Source organism: Procambarus clarkii, chromosome 75, assembly GCF_040958095.1.
Source record: "Procambarus clarkii isolate CNS0578487 chromosome 75, FALCON_Pclarkii_2.0, whole genome shotgun sequence".
Taxonomy (NCBI): domain Eukaryota; kingdom Metazoa; phylum Arthropoda; class Malacostraca; order Decapoda; family Cambaridae; genus Procambarus; species Procambarus clarkii.
Window position 1 is genome coordinate 12,135,531 of NC_091224.1, and position 12,562 is coordinate 12,148,092.

Genomic DNA, 12,562 nt, shown 5'->3' on the forward strand with positions numbered 1-12,562 from the left:
CTCATCACCATCCCCCTGCTCTATCCCCATCACCATCCCCCCTGCTCTTCCCCCATCACCATCCCCTGCTTGTGGGAACCGACCTGTGAGATTTATATTTATTTAATTTATATGAATTTATATTTACGTTAAATTATATACTTCGATAGCAATTTGTATAATGATAAGTGGACTGTATTTCTGCAATAATCTCATAATCTCACAAATCGATCCTCTACACATTAGGGGGGTTTATTAAATTAATATATATGCAGCCAATCAAACTACAGTATTAACTACATACATTGAAAAGGTTCCTTATCTTATAGTACAGCAGGTTAGTCCACCAGGTATAACTAGGGTGTAGACACCACATTTTCCCTCTTTGAGGTAGCTTCCATCACCCTGGTAACTGATGCACGAAGCCTTCCTCGTCTTAACCTGTCAAAAGGGCGCTAGCTGTAAAGCCAGAATCCTATATATGACAGGTATATCAGAGAACACTGTAAATGGAACAATGAAGACCTGGCTTAATTACCTTTAGTTTGAGGCTACCACGTGCTCTAACCGGGTCACCCTATATAATGACATTAATGGCCATAAATGAAAGATACATGGGTTTCGGAAAGAACACTTAACTTGAATTTGTTGACAGCGTGTTGAAAATGGTACACCTTTGGTTTCCATAACACTACGTCCAAGTAAAATTAACAAGAGCCGTATTTGCTCCTGTGAGCCTCTGGTCTAATATAAACAATGTCTAACACTCCATACTACTGACGCTACTGGCCGACATTGTCCAGATATGATAGGAGCTGAATTTGCTCCACGCGTCTCGGAGGTGACACAACAATGGCTGCCCCTCCTTCCTCACTCTGACGCCTAGCTTACATTGTCCAGATGTCAATAAGTGATAGAAGGGTCACATTTACTCTACTTTAATACTGATAATTAAGTTAATTTATATGAGATGTTTTATGATGGTAAAGTCCAAAGACTAATGTATTTAACACTTTCGCTCACCCCGCGCGCCACCCCTCGACAGGGCGATATGGGCCCCAGCGTGTCACGGAAGCGCGCGTTAATTCCGAAAAGTGTATACTCTCTTCAACTTTGTCACCTCAATTCTCCTTCTACGAGAATAAATTTGGTATCATTGTGTTCGCAATAAAATTCTCTACAGCACTAAATGCATATAAACTCCAAAAGCCCGGCTAATTACCCGCAGCAAACAGAGAAAGTGCGAACGAGTTACCCGGGAGCGCGCAAACGGGATAAAATGTTTTCACTATTTTCACTCTGGTCACCTCAATTTTTGTCCTAGGTCTTTCATTTTGGTCTCAATGGGTTCGTAATAAAATTCTCTAGAGGAACATTAGCATATAAAAAAAAACACCTGGTCACGCTCCAACCGCCGACGAGTTGAAGACGGGCCACGCGTTAGCCGTGAGTGAGCGCTCAGAGGCCTTCCTACTACACTCCCAATTCCCACCCTTTTCAAGCCTTTCTTTCGCAATTTTCTTCCTGGAAGGGCCTTGTTCATGATTACTATCCATCGTGGAGTAAGCGTAGATAGTTTCTAAAGCCGCAGTAAGAAATATAGCCACGGAAAATAGCCGAAATGTTCACACGTTTGAGATGCGAGGGGAGACGACATTGGTCACAACAGTGGAGCAAAGACAATGGGCCCACGGCGTGTGCCAAGCCGCCTGAGGGCCACGAGGCTCAACAAAGGAAATGGGAAGACATCGGCGCACATTTTAAAACCAGTCCCCAAAAAATCGGATACAAACCTGATTTTTGGCGAATTTTTAAAGTGGATGACGCAATGCTGCGTCATCCCCGGCATTACCGCCAGTAAACGGATGACGCAATGCTGCGTCATCCCCGAGCGAAAGTGTTAAGAATAATTCCCAGCAGAATTGCTGGTGAATTTATAATGGTATGTGGTGATGATATCCCATTTTCTTTAGACGGTAATTCCACTACAAGTTATGTTTTCTATGGGTTAACTTGTTTATACAACACAGCTATTATCTGTCTGTATGATATATTAAATGGTGTCGGATTTTCCAACATAATTCCCCAGGGGGCTGCTCACGGGTCGAAGTCCTATTTAGAACAGACGAACACCGATACTCCTCCTTCGAATTATTAGATTAATTTGATGTTAGTAGTTAGTAATCACACATTTGTGCATCTATTCGTACAGGACGGATGTCCCGTACTAGAGTTGCAGGGGTTAGAAGTCTAATGCGATTTCATTTCCCTGTCAACTCTTGAAAGGCTAATATTCAAGCCTAAATACATATTATTTAACCCAGAAGACTGAATGTGATCAAGTACTACAGTCAAGTATGATTCAGGGACTGCAGTGAGATCAGTGACATTAGATATAACTTGAAGTTTGTTCAGGTAACTGGTCACTGATATATAAACACTGAGGCCCATGGAATACATCTTGATTAAATAATAAATGTATCAAATCAGTCATCAGATTTATTGGGTTTTAATTTAGTTAATTGATTCAGAAGATTGAATAGCTCATCATTAAAGTAAAGAATGGTTCTGAGACTGCGGTGGGTTCAGTGACATTGGTCGCAGTGACTTGTAGCTGTTTTAGGCTACTGTTCACTGATTTGCCACTGAGGCCTCATGAACTCATCTTCAGCTTTAAATGATGATACTAACATCAACCTCTGTTGGTATAGTCAGCTGTAATCTCCTTAGTATAATGCTACTGGAGAAATATAATCAGCTGACAAATTTAGATTTCTACTGGTATTGTTTATCTGCAGGCATAGGTCTCCTCAGGCCTGAGAGTAATTTACCTCCTGCAGACTTTAACATGGTTATACCCTGATATTTAGTAGGGCTACCGATGAATCGATGACAATAGTCTGTCCCTACAAGGAGACCGAAGTCGGTGAGGTGATCAGACTTAATATTATCTGCCAATTTTATTCCTCTATTTCTCAGGAATTTGGCTGTTGCTCTCAGACCTTGAACTTGTAGGTCTACTGGTATTTTGTCCACCACAATGGCTTGTACTCTACAGACGTACCTGCCTAAGCGTACTGATGGTTGTACCACCTGGTAGACTTGAGGTCCTGCATCTGTTACAAACCCTGAGATGTTGAATGACATCTGGGCTACAGGCCTTAATTGTAGTTCATCTGCCAGCTTTTTAGTGACATATGTTCTTTGGGATCCTTGGTCAAACAACCCACGGGTATGGACCTTGGCCCTCTTATTCAGGATGGTAATTTGGGCAGTAGGCAAAGTCGTATTACCTTTAGACTTTGCCGATTGGACACTCTTTGTTTGTTGCACCTTGCAGTACTGTACTGTGGTGGGAATGCTATCTTCCACCTTGGGTCTTGAATACGTTAATTTCGTATATTTGCACAGTGCTGCATGGTGCTTACCTCTTCTACACCTGTTACAGGTGTTGAATTGGGTATCACAATAGTCTATGTTGTGTGACTTGAGACACCTTGCACATCTCCCTAATTCCTGGAGTCGCTCCATACGAGTGTCTCTGGTTGGATAATTAGCACAACGGTATGTTGAATGTTTCTTTTTGCAGAACATACATGTCATACATGTAACATACAAGTTACCGGTTTGGGTGAACTAGTAACAGTAGGCTTGGAGGTTGCTGCTGCATTGTCAGATTTTCTGCAACTTGATGTTAGAGTAATTGACTGATGTTTATTTGGGGTAGTTGTTTTACCCTTTAATTGACTCTTATTTTCTATTTCTGAAGGCTTGCATGAGGCTTTAACTTCCTCATTTGCTCGTCGTTTGTTTATGATGGAATGTAAACCTTCAGTGATGTCCTGTACTGTCAGGATGGTGTTATGTTGATGTGCATATAATTCATCTAGTATATCGCTGGACAATTTTCGTTGAAGGACTACTTTGGTCATCCATTCACTAGTAGTTATATCAACCTTAAGACTGAATGTTCTTAGTAGTGACTCAAACTCCATGCTGAAGGATTGTAATGAGTCAGCAGTCTGATCAGGTTGAGGTAAATCCAGCAGTTGTAGTACTAGATGTATGACAGTTTTCTCATTGCCAGCATTATCCATACTGGCTAGTTGGTGAAGCCTTGTGGGGCTTGTACTTGGGCTGCTCATAATACTGAACAAGCACTGATGGTAGCCTAGGGTAAAATTCTGCACTCACTAGGCAATAATCCTACCTCTACTAGAGGTTAGCACTTAAAATTAATACACATTATATATATACAATCATACACACTAATGATTTGAGTGATAAACCAGTATCACTGGAAGTACCTTTAGGTTAGCTCTTCTATATCACCCTAGGATGGTAGAGACACTAATTAATCACTCAAAGGTGTAATGATCATAAGTAAATTATTATATATACACAACTCAACTCGAGTTGATAAAAATTACACCCAAAATAGGGTCAGCACCATTCATTAATAGTGTTAGGTTGATCAATATAGTACAACTGACTATGGTAATAATGGGACTAGGATGAACGATAATAGTTCAACTAGTCAGTGTTAATATCCTACCCTGTTGTGGGTTGGCAATTAGTAAATATTATACTGTGATCACTAGTGCAATATATATTAAATAATTCTCTATTTTGGAGAAATAATATATACAATTATTGATAATAGCCTCTTAATTAGCCTCTATGAAACTTCTAATATTATCAAGAAGTATTAAATATTATTAGTGACCTCGCGAAATAAAGTCCACAAAATTCGTAGATAATCTCTCGCGAAATTTAACACCACAAAATCCGTGAACAATCTTGCGAGGACACAGCCACTAATTTGGCTGGCTTCTATATTAACGCTGTCATTTCACAGAATAACACGCCACCAAATCTGTGGGTGTACATGAAACCGCTGACAAAGGCTTAACTGGGCTGAGGGAGGCTCCTGAGCTCCCTCGAGGCTACGCTGCCGTCATTGACTGCTGGCTTTGTTTAAATCACACTGCACTAGTATATTTAATGAATCCACTGGTTAACTGGTTCATCCGGTACTAAGATGACCAAATGTGGGTTCAAAAGACCGAATATTCCGGTTCCGAAGGTCCAAATAATCCGGTTCGAAGGACCAAATAATGTGGGAACCGACCTGTGAGATTTATATTTATTTAATTTATATGAATTTATATTTACCTTAATTTATATACTTCGATAGCAATTTGTATAATGATAAGTGGACTGTATTTCTGCAATAATCTCACAAATCGATCCTCTACACATTAGGGGGGTTTATTAAATTAATATATATGCAGCCAATCAAACTACAGTATTAACTACATACATTGAAAAGGTTCCTTATCTTATAGTACAGCAGGTTAGTCCACCAGGTATAACTAGGGTGTAGACACCACATTTTCCCTCTTTGAGGTAGCTTCCATCACCCTGGTAACTGATGCACAAAGCCTTCCTCGTCTTAACCTGTCAAAAGGGCGCTAGCTGTAAAGCCAGAATCCTATATATGACAGGTATATCAGAGAACACTGTAAATGGAACAATGAAGACCTGGCTTAATTACCTTTAGTTTGAGGCTACCACGTGCTCTAACCGAGTCACCCTATATAATGACATTAATGGCCATAAATGAAAGATACATGGGTTTCAGAAAGAACACTTAACTTGAATTTGTTGACAGCGTGTTGAAGATGGTACACCTTTGGTTTCCATAACACTACGTCCAAGTAAAATTAACAGGAGCCGTATTTGCTCCCGTGAGCCTCTGGTCTAATATAAACAATGTCTAACACTCCATACTACTGACGCTACTGGCCGACATTGTCCAGATATGATAGGAGCTGAATTTGCTCCACGCGTCTCGGAGGTGACACAACAATGGCTGCCCCTCCTTCCTCACTCTGACGCCTAGCTTACATTGTCCAGATGTCAATAAGTGATAGAAGGGTCACATTTACTCTACTTTAATACTGATAATTAAGTTAATTTATATGAGATGTTTTATGATGGTAAAGTCCAAAGACTAATGTATTTAAGAATAATTCCCAGCAGAATAGCTGGTGAATTTATAATGGTATGTGGTGATGATATTCCATTTTCTTTAGACGGTAATTCCACTACTAGTTACGTTTTCTATGGGTTAACTTGTTTATACAACACAGCTATTATCTGTCTGTATGATATATTAAATGGTGTCATTTTTTCCGACACTGCTCTTCCACCATCACCATCCCAACTGCTCTTTCCCCATCACCATCCTCCTCTCCTCCCCATCACTATCCCACTGCTCTTCCCCATCACCATCCCCTGCTCTTCTCCCATCACCATCCCCCTGCTCTTCCTCCATCACTATCCCCCTGCTCTTCCCTCAAGCAGCAGTCACAGTTGCCTTGAGCGGCAAGAAAAAAACCAAGACTCACTAGCAAAAACTGCAACTGCATTAACTCTTGTACAGGTAAGAAACCCTTTAAGTTTCTCACATATTAAGGAGGAAATCAAGAAGAAAATACTCCCAACTATCAAAAGTAGCCACAAAGACCAAGTCGCGGTAGGAAGACCAAGAAACGGAAGGGAGACCCTCTGTGATGTGGTACGAGCAAACTATTGGGTATTCCTAATTTAAGCCTGGCAAAAACATATTCAGAGACATTGCAGTAGCCATACACAGACTCAGATTTGGTTACAAGTGCTGCTAAGAGGTAATAATTCCAATACTTAAAGAGTGTTATATCTGTCGAAGGATGCAGAAATGCCACTCTTACATTAATTACTGAAATCTGAAGCCCTGCGCATCAAGCTCAACATTCAACCAACAAAAGTAGCTGCATTAAACGCAAAATCAACTTTGACTCAGATATCACAGACTGTGATACGGAATAACCTTGTTATTCACGATAACAAAGTTATTGAACTGAACACGTAAGTGAGTTTACGGTAACTGGACTGGCTCCCGTGCTACATGGAAATTTTGCTCAGTGTAGCCGAATCTTAAACAACAACAGTAGATATGATAGAGCCCAGTAGGCTCAGGAATCTGTACACAAGTTGAATGCCAGTTGAGAGGGGGGACGAAATACTAGTAAGAAATCATATTAATGTTTCGCCAATCATAGACCTGCCTAGATGTAGTGAGAATGTCGAAATTATGGGAGTTAATCTCACCATGAGGAACTCAATGCTGTCTATCTTCAATGTATACAGTAGCCATAGAGAACACGATAAGAACCAATACTCAAGGGCCGTGATGAGGGTTCTAACTTACGTCTGGTATGATTCCAGACGTGCCTTAGTCCAACGTTCGAACCCTCATCACAGCCCATGTAAATTTGTTCGTTTGATGTATCACGCTATTGTAATTTCTATGTGTAACAGGATATGGATCTCTCAACAATCTCTGAAACAGCAGTCACCACGCCTAATAGCATCTCGGGAGACTTCAACGTTCATAGTGAATTACTACTTGATTAATGAAGAACCGACGACAACGGAAGACACATTGAACACCTTTTGGATTAAGTGCTTGAAGTCAGCCTGCTTAATTCGAGGTCCAACCCATATTGGCGGGGAAAAGCTGGACCTCACGTTGTCTCCACTAGTATTAATGTGTTGTGTCATTGGTCAGTTGACCATGTACTGACTAGTGACCATTCTGCTACAAAAAAAAAGTTATTAATATAGTATTAACTCCCAGATCTCCAGCTCCCGAGCCCGGATGGAATTTTATCAAAGCAGATTGGATGAATTTTCAGAAACCTCTCAAAACTTGGCACCAAAATTACACTCCTCCTGACAACACCGAATAAATGGTAAAAGATATAGTAAACGCAATACACAGAGCAGCAAATCACGCTCTTCCAAAGAAGATAGCAATTACCCAACAACATAAAGCCCATTGGTATAACCCTAATAGGATCAAAGAACTACATAACAGACTAAATTGTGCACGAAAGAATTTCAGAAGAACCAGATCCGAAGCTAATATAGGACGTCTTAGAGCTGTCCAAGATCATGTCCATGAAGGAACAGCCAAAATGAGAGAAGAAAATGGCTCGAGTGGTGTGCCAAGCTAAATCAGCATACATCCTTGGGCGACATCTGGAGGTTGGTCAACAGGGCCAAAGGAAAATCGCCTCCTGCTCCGCCCCATCATGTTCATCCAGAGCAAGAAGCAGAAAGATGGAAAAAAATAGATGGTATATATAAATAGCCTTACCTGACGAACCTAGACTAACCTTTCTACCTGCAAGAACTCAGACGATCTACAAAGAAAACAAAAAACACAGCTCAAGGTGAGGCCAAAATCACTTACAACATGCTGGTCAAGCTATGAGAAAAGGGTCAAGAGGCCTTCTTGAATCTCATCAACAGTGCACGGAAGACAAGAACTCAAGCACTCTCTTGGAATAGTGCAATTATAGTTTCCATTCCAAACCCAAAACACAGGAAATCCAAGACCCATCTCATTAACGAGCTGTCTGGCCAAAACTGCGGAAAGAATGGCTCTTAATCGAATTGAATTAAAAGCAAAACCACCTCCCCAAAATATGTTTGCTCACAGATAAGGTGTGGGAACCACAAACGGCCTTACCTCCTTCCTGGATCAAATCAATAACTAACCAGGATTCCTTATTTTTCTGGACCTTGAAAAAGACTTCGAGCTAGCTAATGCTCCAACTGCACTGTGCTGGCAGTTGATAAGGAAATCAAAGGACACACTCATGCCTTTGCCTAAGGAAGTTTGCTCAACAGAGAAGCTAAAGTCAAATTTCAAGGAAATTTCGAACATCCTCCCAAAAGTGGCTGTAAAATGGGACTCCACAGGGAGGAATACTAAGCTCTTCTTCAACTGTCTCATGGAACAATTCATGAAACTCAAATTACCAAAAGCCAAACGGTTTACCTATGTAGACGATTTTGTGGTCATTATCTATGGCAAAGGCGCTAGGAATCATGCACAAAAAAGCCTAGACATGATCAGCAGGAAAGCCGAACACATAGCAGTGAAAATAATCAACAATAAAACCAGAGCAACGGCCATTAAAATGAGAACTCAAAACATCAGACTCGTAATACAAGGACAAGAAATTGAGTGGGTCACCTGTTTTCAATGCCTTGGAGTCATAATAGACAGGAATTTGAAATTCACTCAAGAAATTGAATATCTTCGGCAACGTTGCAAAGTCAGAAACTCAGCTTCGCGCTCCCTGAAATGTCTTAGAGATTGTGTATCTCTTCCAGTACACAAAATATACTACGATCAAGCTGTTAGATAACTCAGTATAACTCATTGGTTATGCTGCTCCTACTCTCACATCCCTTAATGATAACCAATGAGAGACACTTTAAATGCAACAAAATGATGCTCTCAGAACAATGCTGGGAGCACCTATGTGGACGTGACGAGAAAATCTAAGATTGGAAACTACCTTGCTACAAAAAGTGTTTGAGCCACCAACAGACTGTCAATCAAAGATAGCATACACAGATCGGTTCACAAATTCCTTCAATACAGAACAAGTACATGGACGGATAATCTAGTCAAGATTCTATAGAAAGTGGACTTGAAACGGACCATTAGAAACAAAGAAGACAGTTCATATCAGCACTTTCGTCAGCCTCTTCCACGGAAAGAATCGAGTCTAAAGATAATCAATTAAAGAATTACTGGTTAGAAAATCAGCTTGTGACTCCCAGTCTCAAAGCAATCATAGAACATCAAATGGAAAGCATCAAGACCTACAACCACTCACATCTTCCCAGATGGATCAGTTGATCAAGAAAGAGATTCTGCCAGGACAACAGTATACACCAATAACCATGAAGCTTACTGCAGCATGAACAGTGGGTGCTCAACATTGCAACCAGAAATATATTAGCCCTGAATGAGGCCATAAATTATGCATTTCAGAATCATTTACAACATGTCATCATTCATACTGACTAAATCTTCGCTACAGGCAATGTTATCGAGTCAGCACGGAGATGTGGTAATCTAAAACTCATCACTGAAATCCTACATATAGGAAAAGAAGCACACAATCTAGGACTGTTATTCACCCTAAAATCCCATTGGCATAGATGGTAATGATAAGGCAGACTCACTAGCAAAAACTGCAACTGCATTAACTGTTCTACAGGTAAAAATCCCTCTAAGTTTCTCACATATTAAGGAGCAGATCAAGAAGAAAATACTCCACCTATCAAAAGTAACCACAAAGACAAAGTCGCGGTAGGAAGACCCACTGTGATGTGGTACGAGCAAACCATTGGGTATTCCTCTTTAAGCCTGGCAAAAACCCTATTCAGACATACATCACTGCAGGCTGCTAAACTTCGTGGACGACTTTGTAGTCATCATAAAAGGAAGGGATGCGGCACGCCTTGCACCCAAATGCTTTGACTGCATCAGTAATAAAGCAAAACAGATTGGTATCAAACTCAACCCCTCAAAGACAAAAGCCATGCCCATAAAAATAGGGAAGCCCAACATCCAACTCACAGTACAGGGTCAACCAATTGAATGGGTGGACACCTATCAGTATCTAGGAATAATCCTGGAAACACACATGAATTTAAATGCTGAGGTCACTTACTTGAGAGAGCGAACTGCAGCCCGGACGGCAATCCTCAGGTCTTCCCTTTCTGGAGAAGCCAATCTGCAAGTCCTTCGCACATACTATGTACAGGAAGTCAGATCAGTGATCGACTATGCCGCACCTGCACTCACATGTCTATCACATCAACAGTGGAAAAAGCTTGAAGTTGCCCAAAACAATGCTATGAGAGCTGCACAGGGAGCGTCCATGTGTACCTGGCTCGAAACTCTAAGACTGGAAACGGATTTGCCCTCTCTTCAAGAAAGAATATCACAAAGAACAGCTAAAATTATCAGTAAGATAATTATTTTTCCTGACCCAATCCCAGTACGGCAGGACTTGGTGGTTGGACTAGGCCAAAACAATTGAAACTCTTGGGCTGCTCGAGCAGGAAATGTCCTAAACAGACTACATTTAAAAAGCATAATTCTTGATAGAAAGGGTGATCAACCACACCCAAATTACACCTCTTCTGTACCGTGGGAAGAGCCTACTTTCAAAATAGTAATAGAAAGTCTCCCAATGAAAAAGGCTGCCTATGATCCAACAATCTTAAGGCGCATAATAGAAAAGCAAATGTATAGCATTTCAGTAACAGGAGCCACCCACATCTTCACAGACGGATTGGTTGACACAGAATATGAGAGTGCTGGCGCTGCTCTTTGCACGGCCAGCTTACGGGCATATTGGAGACTGGGAGGGATAGTATTATAAACCATACAACTGTTCGCCATACAACAGGCATTCGCATATGTGATTGCACAAAATACTCAAAATGCAATGATACACACAGACTTAAAAGCTGCACTTCAAATATTAGGACATAAACAGTGGAAAGGTAACGTGGAAATAATTACCACCATTTTGTATCTTGGAGCAGTCGCTATAGGCAAAGGACTCAACATAACCTTAAACTGGATCCCATCCCATGTTGGAATCCCATTGAATGAGAAAGCTGATGAAATTGCTAAATTGGCAACTCGTCATCCAGTGATACATAAAACAATTCAACCCAGCCTAGAGAACATAAAAAACATCATCAAAAAACTCTTACACCTCAACAAAGCCTATCTACACCAGAGAGTAGCTGAAGGTTCGCCCACTGCAATATGGTATCTTCAGGCAACAAATTTAGAAAGGTTAAATATCCCAAAAGGAATCCACGGGGACATAGCAGTTAGGTTATATAGACTACGTCTCGGTTACAGATGCAAATGGGAGATTGGTGAACCCCGACAGAGAGAGTGCATCTTCTGCCAAACTGTCACAGAAAAGCCATTACTTCACTATCTTCTGGAATGTGAAGCAACCAACGACCTTACAAGAGCTTTATGAGTTCCTGAATCATGCAGTGGCCACCCTGAAGCCATCAACACAGCCACTCTCCTGGTCAAAAAAAGTGTCCAGCAGCTGGACACCCTAAATAAAGACTGTCAAGCAGTATCATCCACCCCGATGGGAGATGGGGCTTGACGATTAAATGCAACTTCAAAATACTGAAAAGAATTACTGAACAAAATTTATACCACTTATGGGCTATTCAGGCCCGTGCCACCTCTTGGGTGGCTTAATCTTTACCATCATCATCTTATTCAAAGACATTGCAGTAGCCGTACACAGACTCAGATTTGGTTACAAGTGCTGCTAAGAGGTAATAATCCCAATACTTAAAGAGCGTTATATCTGTCGAAGGATGCAGAAATGCTTGTGTATCAAACTCAACATTCAACCAACAAAAGTAGCTGCATTAATCGCAAAATCAACTTTGGCTCAGATATCACAGACTGTGATATGTAATAACCTTGTTATTCACGATAACAAGGTTATTGAACTGAACACGTAATTGAGTTCAAGGTAACTGAACTGGCTCCCGTGCTACATGGAAATTTGTTCAGTGTAGCTGAATTTTAAACAACAAGACTACTGAATAGAGCCCAGTAGGCTCAGGAATCTGTACACAATTTGTTTGCCAGTTAAGAGACGGTACGAAAGAG